General features: G+C 33.4%; 1 long non-coding RNA gene across 1 annotated transcript in view; it reads right to left on the reverse strand.

Annotated features, from left to right (window-relative positions):
- Nucleotides 1–467: 467 nt before the first annotated feature.
- The window catches only part of LOC138700222 (uncharacterized), a 101,252-nt gene continuing 88,380 nt past the window's right edge, over nucleotides 468–13,339 (reverse strand). The window contains exon 2 of the long non-coding RNA XR_011332307.1: nucleotides 468–1,683. This is a non-coding gene — a long non-coding RNA (uncharacterized lncRNA). The remainder of the gene's footprint in view (nucleotides 1,684–13,339) is intronic.

The raw sequence follows: 13,339 nt of genomic DNA on the forward strand, positions 1-13,339 counted from the left end.
TGATAGTGGTAACAGTAATACTAATAATAATAATAATAATAATAATAATAATAATAATAATAAATACTCTCCTATCAACTGCAGCAAACTGATGACGAGTTGTGCTTGTTGGTAAGGGCGGGAAGTTCGTACGCGGTTATGGAACAAAAGAATTGGAGTTATGATAGGAAACAAAGAATCCTGAATAATAGCAATAAATATATATACTAATGATAATAATAATAGAAATAATAATGATAATTCCATAATTTACAGATTCATTACTTTGCAAGACTGTATTATTGAGATGTAATAAACAAGTCACATCCAGGAATCATGAATTGTTCACAATGTTAATGGAAGATTCCCCAAAAAATAAATATAGAAGTTTATTTTTGTTGACAGATATAGTTGCAATGTAATTTTTCTTTAATATAATTGATATTATCATTATTATTCATCATTATTATTATTATATTACTTCTGTAAAAATTTTACTTGTTTATTATCAAATTATATAAACTAGGACAAATATGAGTAGAAGACAATATACTGCTTTTCATAATTTGATATTATATTTCAGAAATTCTCGACTGAGAGACCAAAACGGCTTTCAAAAGAAAACCTCATAAATGAATTAGTATTTATCCACATCATATTATATGAAAAGTTTTACTACAAATGAATCACAGTTTTTAAGCTGAGGAAGATGTTAATACCTAAATGTAACGTTAGTCTCTTGCTTAGAACGATCAATCATATATCTCCAGGTACGAAATCATAAGTGTAACATAAGAATATCATTTGTATTTATAATAACATACGTACATAGTGAACATTCTTTATTTTATATAACAAATCACACAAACTTCACATTGGAGTTTATGATAAAACGATCATTCTAGTAAACACAAACCTATATGTATGAACTAATTTACAATTATTCTATCACATTGTTTATGATACATTTCCTGCATATGTACCTGCATTGATTAGACAATGTACACGTATGAATTATTGTTGTAGAACTTATTGTACCTTTAACAAAAAATGACAAGTTAAAAGTTAACCGTCATTAAAAGTTAATCAGGTTTACAAATATTACTCGTTAGAATATTATATTTCTAAAGGTAATTAGATATGTCAAAGCTATTAATAATTAACTATGCCATGGATCTCACACTTTCCAAAGTGGGTTCCATGGAAGAAAAGGAATGCAAATATCAATTAAAATAAATGGGCAGTTAATTTCCTCTGCCAATATCATAACTTAAATTAAAGCGGGTGTGCTAAGTAACTGTATACAGTAGGTAATTAAACGAAACTTTCTTTGATAATGCAAAGGAAAACACAATGGCTACACATAAATTAATATTTATGTGCAATTCCTTCTCAAAACTATATGCTGAATATTACCTATACAGCAGTAGTAAGTATTCGAAATAATGATTTTCTATTAACTTTGGCGGACGCAATTTAAGACTGGTTGCCATGGTAACATTATTCAACATCCTGTCTGGAGAAGAAGATGCGCCATTCTCCAGACACGACACCATCCGAAGAAATCCGAACTAGAAACAGTTGAAGAGGATGTCCTTGCCGAAGTTACATCCAAAGACGGTGGTGGCGTCGAGGACCGGAACTTGGGAAATTGCCACTTCCGGGGTTTCAGCTGCTGCTGTACTCCCAGTTGCATGATGGTGGCTGTGGAACAAAACTGAGAAAATAATGATGTACCTCTAACACTGAACCAGTGGAAACTAGTTAGCGTACAGATTATGTCAGCAGGTTTACAGGTAACGAAACAGCTGAGCGGTGTTACATAAGCTGACGCAAAGCTTTGCATTTCCAAACAAACGTGCTACACCCACGGACACGGCGCGGCGTGGCGGTCGACACCATTCCTGCTCCTTTCACAACGCACAAGTTTTCACAGGGCCTGTTACTGTGAATTCGGAATGTGCAGCCTTCCCGTCAGCAAGGAACGTTATAACTAGTGCTGTCGATCGATCAAAATATTTAATCGATTAACTATTTGAATTTAATCGATTAATCGATAGATTAATCGAGTTTTGATCGAGTTGAAAAATGTTTTAATATACTGTAATAAACAATAATTGTTATTGTTAAATTTAACTTGTGTTGGGTGATAAGCATAAGTATTAAATGTATATCTGTATATATTGTATCGTTATAATACAAAACAACTATTTTAATTACTTACTAACATATTTATTATGAGGCTTATAATCTATTGTGCCAATTTCTCCGGGAATTTTTTAGACACACATAAATAACAAAAAGTATGGAGTTAATACTGCTTCATCCATGATTTTAAACATGTGAGTGCATTCACATGCTCCGAATTAAGTGCCGCTCTACGTTCAGTAACAATGTTTCCTGCATCACTAAACACGAAAAACCATTTTTTCTGTCAAGTACTTCTCCACGTTCGTTCAATTTAAATCCAAACGTTTCACCGAGTTTACCTCTCAAATTCTCATATGACATAGGCCTAATGGAGTTTAGGCCTACACTTTTCACAGACCATAGAAAACTTTTTTTTTTTTTTACTTTATCAAACTGAACACATAACCGTCATATACAAATTCAGTACAGAAACTGCAAGCACCTGCAAGTGTACAGTGCTCGAAACAAAAGACTGGCTCCTATTGTAATCCGAATTACCAGATTTTAGAAAAGAAGATAGTTACGCTCTCACTTGCACACAGTGTATCCCAGAAAAGTGCGTATTTCATATGCTAGGAATATGAGCTGACAACAAGGTGAAAATTTTCTTGGAAAACCATAAAACTTAATAAGAGTTTCGTATTGTCTTTCAATTTTCAATAGAGGTAGACTAGGTCACTGTCCTCATATCTCCATCTCTTTCTGAAGTGTTTGTGCAAAGATTTTCCCTACGCTACCTGATTTACAGTTAGAAAATAACAGTACTATTGTGCTTTTAACTAATTTCCGAGAGAGAAATATTGTCGGAATTTTTAGTATGAGTTTGTATAACAAAATAATAATTAATATAAACTACAACCGATTAATTTTAATCGACTCGATTATTCGATAAATATTTTTGATAGATTAATCTTACAACAGAAATTGATCGATTAAATCACACAACACTAGTTATAACCACTTACAAATGACATATAAGGTCTTATTCATTAATTTTATTGATTCTGTTCCCATCCCTTATGAAGTCGAGACTCGAGTTCAGTAATTTAAATAGATGTGAAGACATAATGAATGACATTTATCTTTAGTAATTAGGTCTACATTATATGTAGGGTTCGTGTATGTCCTGTATTTTACGGGATCGTCCCTTATCATAAGGTTGTGTTCCGGAGTCCGGATAAACTTCTTCGGGATACAGAATTGTTCCATATTTTGTGGATTTGCGTTTAACATCCTTAGTCTTAAACTTAAAACATGTAATTGCCAAGAAATTGAAAGCTCTGTTCATAAAAATGTCTTGTCAATTGACAATACTGTCATGTCACGAGAAAAGTGTCACTAGAGGACGTGGTAATAACTATGATAATATTGAAAAACTGTTTTCCCGGATGAACCCCATAAGGACAAAACAAAGAATATGTTAGGTCTATCTGTAGAAACTGTGAAAGCGATGCGAACTGTTAAAGTGTTTTTTTTAATAAGAACCGTGTGCAATTTCATAACTTGATACAACATAATCAATCTTCACTTGAGAAAATACTTTCACCTGAGAAGTATATCACAGGGACAAGTTTTAAGTCAACGGAACGGTGCAAGACGTGTTGAAAGGACGTGCGGAAGAAAGAGAAGTTTCACCGATAACGAGAGTGTTGATGCAGTCATGCAGGCTTTTGCACAATCCCCAAAGAGCTCAATGAGGCAATGTTCTCGTGAGATTGGTATCGGCAAATCCAGTGTTCATCGAATTTGTGAGCTCAAAAATGGAAACCTTACATTCCAAGACTTGTCAACGCACAAAATGAAGATGATCCAGAGATGGATAGGACGAAGAGGCAGTGCTGCTTATTTAACCCCTGAGACTTCTACCTATGGGGAGCTCTAAAGGACACAGTGTACGCCACAAAATCACAAACACTGGAGGAGTTGAGAGTTCAGATTCAACATGCCTGTAATGATATTCCATTAGCTACAATCCAGTTGGAACCTATGTAGCTCTGTTGCACGTCGTTGTTGGAAGTGTAATGTGGTGGAAGGGGCCCATTTTGAACATGTACGGGCTTAAGGAATACAAAACCGCAAAAATCGTATTTCTGTCTCATCTCGTTGCTGAGATATAGTGTTTCAAAATGTGTATAGGCTACATCAATTTGGGACACTCTGTATAAACAAAATCCTATCAATGACTTAATACAAATCGCGTACTTAGACAGCATGACAAAAGCCCTTTCTCAATCAAGGGACGCTGAAAATCAATTTTCGCAGAATTCTCGAAATCAACTTTCTGCATTATCACAAAATTTGTTTATGCCGAAATGTCGTAATTATACACCTGGTAGCAGTGCTTTAATGCATGTCATTGAAGTACACCTATTCATTGAAGTTCAGGTTTTCGATTATTCTCGGATATGCAATCGAAAGACAACTATCGAAAGGTCACGGAGGCTGGAAATCCAATACTGTCGCAGAAGGTTATGTTCTGTTACTATAATAATTAGCGTTAATTGTAAATAATATTCAAATAAATTCAATTTGTCATCTCGTTTTTCAATGTCGAATTCAATTTTAAGGTTATATCAAGACATGTTTATCTTACTCTCTAGATTATATCAAGGTCGTCGACATTCGTTTCCCGGAAAAAATCAATACTTTCGCGTCTGCGCACATCTCACAAATCATGACGTAGGCTATTGCACTCACTCACATAACAATAACATGAATACTTATGAATAATTTCAAGTTAGAAGCATGGCCGAGCATAAAAAGTTGTATGAAACTTGCCTATAATGGTAATTAAGACGCTCGTATGAAAATTATGAAACTCGCTTGCGCTCGTTTCATAAACATCCTCGGATCTTAATTACTACCATTATAGGCTCGTTGCATAATGTACTATTATACTTCGTATACTAAGCAAGCAAAATTGTTTAAAATATAACATAAGGGTTCAATGTAAGTCGAGCAACGATTGGTATAACCATAGTCTAAGTGTAACAATACTTGATGAACACTGACAGAATTCAAGGCAACTCTTCCTTCCCTACTAATAAAATTCTTAAATACTTTCCATCCGGCACTGATCACTACTTGACGTTAGAAGAGAAAATTCACTTACACTCAGACACACTTCTTAAAATATGTGGCACACAGAATGTGAAAACATGCATAAACATCTTAACCTTTTCTCTAACATCAAGCTGTTACATGATCTGAACATCTTTTCAACTCTTCCGTTTCGTGTTGGTTACATAACATTTTACGTGAACATGCCAGTACATTCGTTTGACGCGTGCCTGTCAAACTTCGTTGCATAGCTTACAGCAGGCATGTCAATTGATGCCCACAGGAGCAAGCGCGCGCTTTAGAGCCCAGGAGAGTCTGAGCGCTTTACAGCGGAAAGGAAAGAGATAGACGAAAGAGGTTATATATGCCGCTTGGTCGAGCTATATTCAGGGATGGCCAGCACTGATTCAATAGATAAAGGGAAGAGAACTTGTTAAAACTGTATCCATGTTAATTTTTAGATTTCCTGAGAAGTATAAGTGCATTATAAGAATGTAAGTTTTAATTTTATTGCTCATTTTTCACAAGTTTGATTGTTTTATTCAAAAGAAATATTTTCGCAACTTTTCGTATACAAAAGTGAAATTTTCAGGTATAGGCCTATTTATTTAGTAGCCTTACAGAATGTTTTCGTAAATCTAATATACCGTATATATATATTACTGAAAATAGTGTATTGAAATTTTTTAAAATATTCGCATGGAAATTGTTTGTAAGAAAATGAATTATCAAAACAACTACTGTTACATCATAAGCAAAAGATACGTGCCCAAGTGTTGTAAAATGTCAGCTCTATAGCTTCAGCATATTTCGAGAAAATAATTTAATATTCTGATGATAGGAAGTTGCTCACAAATATCACCTTAAAAGCATAATGCGATAAGAGCTTTGTTATGTAATATTAGTTACACTTAAAACAGATACAGTACCTAGGTAACTTTGGTTTGTACTGTAATATTGTTTTGATTAGTTTATTGATTACTTTTGTAAGGCTCAAGATCCATCAATATAAATTCCAACTTATCATGTCATACTCAGTCTCTTTCTTTGGAATATCACTTTCTTTATGAATGTGTGTTTCATCAACTTAATACAGTATAATATTATACTACTATGGAATTTAAGTGAATATTCCTTCTTAACTCTCTATTTGTTATTAAGATTTAAAACACAACTGCAATATTAAGACATTGATATTATTACTTTTGTTTTACAGACAATATAGATAATATTAAACAGAAAGAAGCCATATAAAAATAACGACATAAAATTTCACGTTCCGTTTGAAGTTTGTGCACCACTGTTTTCTTAATCCAACAGGTTGCTTATTCATATACACAACCCTTCCTCTTTCCATACTTAACGCTTGCTGCCCGCGCACGACGTCAAGGTCAGAAAAATGCGCTTGCTTTTACATCACTGGCTTACAGAACTACGTCGCCGTCTTCTTGATACTTTTAATTACCACGCATTTTTACCGGCATAATATGTATAATGTTAGCTGAAGTGACGTCTGTATTTTAAATAGCAACTGATCATAAATATTTAATTCAAAAATAAGTAATAGGGTGCAGTGAAAATATGAAGTTTATAGAATCAAAATGTAATACCAGGGAAAAGTTGTTGGGTGACATCATAAAGAACAATCCAAAATATATTTTCTCTAGATTAATATTTAGAGGTGTCCCAAGACCATCATATGTTCAAATTTTCACAAAAGTTTGAGGTTCAGATTTTTTAGCGAGAGAACATTCTCCTGTTATTTAATTTGAACAGGATACCAGAAACACGTTAAAAAATACATGTTAAAAGACTCGACATATTTTTTGTCCCCTGTTGTTTCATCTTGAAGTGTCACAAAAACCTCAATTTATAAGAAAATTGAGAATAATCACAAAACTCTTACGTATGATATAATTAATATAATATAATTAATGGAAATTCATTCTTCTTATGTTGCAGGGAATTTAAATCAGAATATCTCTAATTAATACAAGAAATCTGCCTTCTACCTTGTATTCGCAATGCCAGAGGGGCTGAACCCATCACAATTACCTACCTATCATGACGTAATGAAATATCTATGGGTCAAAAATGAATGAAAATCTGACTTCAAATCAAAAGAATCTACTGTTGGAGAGATTTCAGAAAGAGTTGCTATCAAAAGTAAGGAAATCCAGGTAAAGGCATAAATTCCGAAAGTCAGTCACACAAGAATATTACAACTGATTCATGATCAATACACAAACTTAATGAAGCATTGTAAGAAACGACATAGTGACAACTAAAATATCAACATTGCAAAATTCAAAGAAGAAACAAACAAACTAGTTGATATATGCAGTTGGAAATGCAAAAAAAAATAATAATAATAATAATAATCTAGGCCTAATTGTGATAAAAACCGCCGTGTTCCAAAACAAGAAAGAATGTTGTACTACAGCAAAGAACAGAAAGAAAGATGATAATTAGACCTGTTGATTTAGTTACCACTCAGAAAGAAATGAAAAAGAAAACAAGAATAAATTCTAACCAAAAAATAAATGGGTTGAAATAGATTTTTTGTCATATTTTATCTAAAATACTATACATTTTTCCCCTTTGGATCCCTTCAAAAATACTGTACACTGCAACCCCAATTTAGAGTCTTCCAAATAAAATTAAAATATATGATTTTACAGCAATTCATTAGCTATGTAATGAAAAACAAAATAATAGAACAAATATACAAAGAGGCAAAAAAATTATAATTTTAAGAAACTTCAAAGCCCTTGGGGCACTTAAAAAATTAAATATTGAAACTCCATATTTTTCACATTCGTAAGTTAAGTGAAAATATATATTTTTGCAAGTATTACATTTAGAAAACAGATAAAAAACAAATTGATGTATAGATTTACTCCACACTAATAAGTAACCACATGTAATTTTTTCATATTATGATATATTAAATTAATACTAGGAATTTAACATTCTGGTCGTAGTTGCGGTCATCGAACCTTCCAAGTATTAAGTTGGCTTCCAGTCACATGAAACTAGAGTAATAGATTATCCAATAGTGTTTTCATTTCAACTTTAAAATCAATTGTTTATGATGCTATACTGCTTCCATTAATAGTATTGGGATGTTTTGAAGAAAGTTCTATACACATACATATTCGCCTCTGGAATTCGTTACCTAATGACGTCAGGGACTGCCGGACTTTATCACACTTCAAAATTAAATTGGAAAATTTTGTATTAGTTAATTTTTTTTAGGTATTGCTAGAAGTATTGATTTGTGTTTTTTTCTTTTTCTTTTTTTAATCTAGATTAAAATTGCAAGTTTCTTGTTTATGTTAGTTAATTAGTTAGGATACAATTAATTATGATACTTAATCGTCCGCACCTGTGGAGTAACGGTCAGAGCGTCTGGCCGCGAAACGAAGTGGCTCGGGTTCGAATCCCGGTCGGGGAAAGTTACCTGGTTGAGGTTCTTTCCGGGGTTTTCCCTCAACCCAATCCGAGCAAATGCTGGGTAACTTTCGATGCTGGACCCCGGACTCATTTCACCGGCATTATCACCTTCATTTCATTCAGACGCTAAATAACCTAGATCTTGATACAGCGTCGTAAAATAACCTAATAAAATAAAAATAAAATGATACTTAATCACTCATTTAAAGTTTGTGTGACTGCAACCTGTGTATATTTTTGTGTGGCTTTACTTTGTTTATAGTGTTTTTTTCTCTCTCTATTTTATTTTGTGTAGCTTTATTTTGTAAGTGTACTTTTTTCTGTTTATTTCTATTATTGTATTTGTATTCCTGGTGTTGTGGAAGAGAAGGCCTGATGGCATTAACTACACCAGAATAAATAAATAAATAAATAAATAAATAAATAAATAAAATGCATGCATGCATGCATGCATGCATCCATACATACATACATACATACATACATACATACATACATACATACATACATACATACATACATACATACATACATACATACATACATACATACATACATACATACATACATACATACATACATACATACATACATACATACATACATACATATTACATTGTTAGTACCTCAGCCTATATTACTTTATTTGGTTTGTTTGTTGCTTTTTCTGTCTCTTTATAGGTCAAATGTTATTAATAATCTATAACTAACAATAAGATATATTCAAGGAGTAAATTAAGTGCAACATAAACATCCTTTCCCTAGTCGTGTGAACCAGGCGCTTCCCAAAGTGACTTAGACAAATTCACATTACTCCGGTCATTTTTTTGTGTATAAGGCTGTATAATGGGTTCCAAGGAAGTAGATTCGTGCTGCTTATCTTATAAATGCTGGTCTTGTAGTATCTGCTCCCTTATTTACAGCAGTAATAAAGCCTCCTCTAAGTGGAACAAGTTCCCTGTTGATATTTCAGTACCGCAATGCCATGAACGGTAAGTAGGTCTGTCTATATATTAATGCCGCCAGTTCTTGTGTGCTAATCAACTTAATGCTTATTAGACCCACTATCATTCATTCGCATTATTAAATCTATTAAGTGAGCACTTCGTTAAGAATAACTTATTACGCTGCATCAATTAGTGATAATTAGATTCATGTTCTTACAACTTCCTAATGTAAGGCAAGAGGTAACTTGAAGCTGAAGTGCCAGAAAAACAGTGCAAGTTAATGGAATTTTTGTGGCCGTATTTTAAATGAAGAGTTCATTGCAAGAATGATGGATGTCACTTTCTTGTCGAAAATGAACCAAGACTGTCAATGCATAGCTTAAGACATATAGTTTGTACATAGAGAGTTATATGGCATTAACACTGATAGTCATTGTCCAGTAATGATCGGAAAATCACAGTTAAGCTTTGAGCGCTAAGCATTTCAAACTTTCAATTGCTTCTCCTGTAAAATGTATTCCAAATGACATCCATCATTCTTGCAGTGGACTCTTCAAATATTAACTGCCTCGCCTTTTATAATCATAGATTAAAGTCTATCATATTAACTCAATTCACGACAAAAACATCATACCTACGTACCTCAAGGGCGTAGTTAGTACATTCATTATTCGCGAGTTACCGAATTAGTCTGCTCAAAAATTTCCAAGACTGCACAGACACAATATTGTTACATGTCCGAGTATCGTACCATCTTCAGTACCAGTAGGCCTATGTAATTCATTGACAACGCTACAGTGATACGAGCTTCATACACATTTGTATCCGCATGCCCTATCTATCATATTTAACGTAAAATTAACTGGCATACTATAGTGATACTAGCTGCTTCCACATTCGTTATATCTAGAACCATGACATCGCTATATTTGTATTAGTCTGAGGTGAACATACGACGCCGGACAGAATGTAGTCGGCGTTTCAAGTACAGGCAGCGGAAGCGAATTTGACACACGCCTAAGCAAGCACGTTCCGTGTTTTGTCTACGGTTATTACGTATTATAAAATTAAGACAAAACAATTATTGTATAATAAGGGCTAATATCGGAAAAGTCTAAAACGCTGGTGAGGTTGAGAAATCATACTTAAATTGTCACAAATGTGGTAAAACGTAAGTCTGAAAAGATTTCTTTTTAATATTTAGAGTTTTGCATTACAGTTTTAGAATGCCGAAAACGTATATGGCGTACAATTTTGCTTTCCTTATATTTAACTGTTACATTAATTTATTTATCACATCTATTCTGTGCCTTACTTTTCTTGCAAGTTCTTCGCCTGGTTTCGGTTCCTGCTGCAATAAACAACAACATTCATTTTCAATGTTTCAAATGAAAATGACCGCCGAGTGTCGGATAGTATAACCTTGTATGTGGAAAAACTGCGTTCAGCATCGGCTGAAACCAAGGGCGCATACGTAAAATATTTCACATCATCCATTTCTACATCAAGTTAATAACAATCGCACATGTCATCTGACAAAACTCTTGCAATTTCGCATAATGTATAGAAACCACAGTTTTTTTTTTGTATTACTGTGTTCATTTCCGCACACACCTTTTTGCTTATATCGACGCATTCCAAAACTGTAATGCAAAACTCTAAATATAAAAAAATAATAATAAAAATAAAAAAATAATAATAATAAACAAAAACAAAAAAAAAACATCTTTTCAGACTTACGTTTTACCACATTTGTGACAATTTTAGTATGATTTCCAACAACTATTCTCAACCTCAACATTTTAGATCTTTCCGATGTTAATCCTTATATAGGTCTATAATGATTGTATTGTCTTAATGTTATAATACGTAATAATCGTATACAAAACACGGAACATGCTCGCTTAGGCGTGTGTCAAATTCGCTTCCGCTGTCTGTACTTGAAACGCGTCGACTACATTCTGTCCGGCGTCGTATGTTCACCTCAAACTAATACAAATATACCGATGTCACGGCCCTAGTTATATCGCACTCCAAGTAAAATAGCCTCGTAACTCGAAAATTGTGATTTGTAAAGATATGCTATTTCATGTAAAAATAGTTTAATAAGTAGGTGCCAAAATCTTTGAAAATTCACTATTTTATTATTAGAATTTCATATCTCCAACCATTATTTTACTGGGAGTGTGATACTGTATATAAATAAAATTTCGTGTTGACTTCAGCTTACAAGTGATTAATACGCTACAGGTTTTATTATGTTACTTAACGACGCTGTATCAACTACTAAGATATTTAGCATTGATGGATTGATATTGAGATGGTATTTGGCGAAATGAGGCCAAGGATTCGCCATGGGATTACCTGACATTCGCCTTACAATTGGGAAAACCCCGGCGGCGGGGGGGGGGGGAGCCAGCCAGATGTTCAGTCCAAGGGGGAATTTAATCCATGTGTTAGCGTAGCTGCAAATGAGAAGGGAAACGCGTTACCGCCTGAATTACGCTGGTGGCGACGCTACAATGATATAAGCTTTTACACGTTTATGTATTTATCCACTGTGGTTATGTAATGTGTAAATCACTAATAAAAATGTTCATTACGCAACTAGTTAGGTAATGATACTTCTATTATGCAACTAGTAAGGTAATAATCATCAAATAACATTTATCATCTACTTTCAGTAGGAATTTCTGAATGTCCTCTTTTGGAAAGATACTAGATTTCTTAGCCTAGTAGTCTTCACCTTTTCGTTTGGAACACCAATCTCCAAATTGTTTATATTCCACTTCATATCTTACGCGGGATTTCGATGGTACTAAACATTCAGTTGCAGAATTTGCAATATTTTTATTATCTGAATCCTCGTTTGAACTCATTTTAACAATGTTTATTTCTCCTAGTACTGCTATTCTTCTGTTATAAACAAAAATCTATCGTGTTCAAAACTAATAAAATAAACATAAACGAATCACCTCTCGCAGGAAGAAATAATAATAATAATAATAATAATAATAATAGTAACAATAATAATAATAATACAATCATCTCTCCACAAAAGACATGTTCAAAAGTAATAAAAATAATGCAATTACTTTTATTAAAAATGAATTTTTCTATCAAAGTTGATAAAACGTTGTATGATATACTTATCGTAACATTATATTACAATACTAGACTGGTTATCAAACTCAGCCTGTGGCCTTGTTTGACAACTTTCTAATCTCGTGTTGTAATATGAAATGTTAGGATACTAATATCGTATTAAATAAATAACTTACGTATCTTATCGTCACACCGCTGCACGCTACGGCCAGGTTCGTGTCCAAGCTTGACCCACAATGGGCGAATCATAGATGAAATGTAATGAAAGAAGAGAAAGAGAAGAAAGAAAGGAAGACATAGAGAAGTGGAAAAATAAATGGGGAAAAATATAAAAATAAATGTATTCGTGGAATGACGAGGAAAAAAAGGGAGAACTCCGGCAAAAAATCTCACAATCCTGGCCTTGTCCACCACAAATATAACTACAGTAATACCACAGTCTAGTACAGGGACATCATTTTATTTTTACTTCAATTTTTATTGTACCTGAGTTTTTGAATGTACTTCACTCCCACCCCTTCTACTAAGGAAGTTTCAACTCCACACAGAACCAAGACCGCAGATAGTAAGCAGTACTGAGTTACTGAGTATAGTACGTTCCA

The sequence above is a fragment of the Periplaneta americana genome, chromosome 5, assembly GCF_040183065.1.
Source record: "Periplaneta americana isolate PAMFEO1 chromosome 5, P.americana_PAMFEO1_priV1, whole genome shotgun sequence".
Lineage (NCBI taxonomy): Eukaryota > Metazoa > Arthropoda > Insecta > Blattodea > Blattidae > Periplaneta > Periplaneta americana.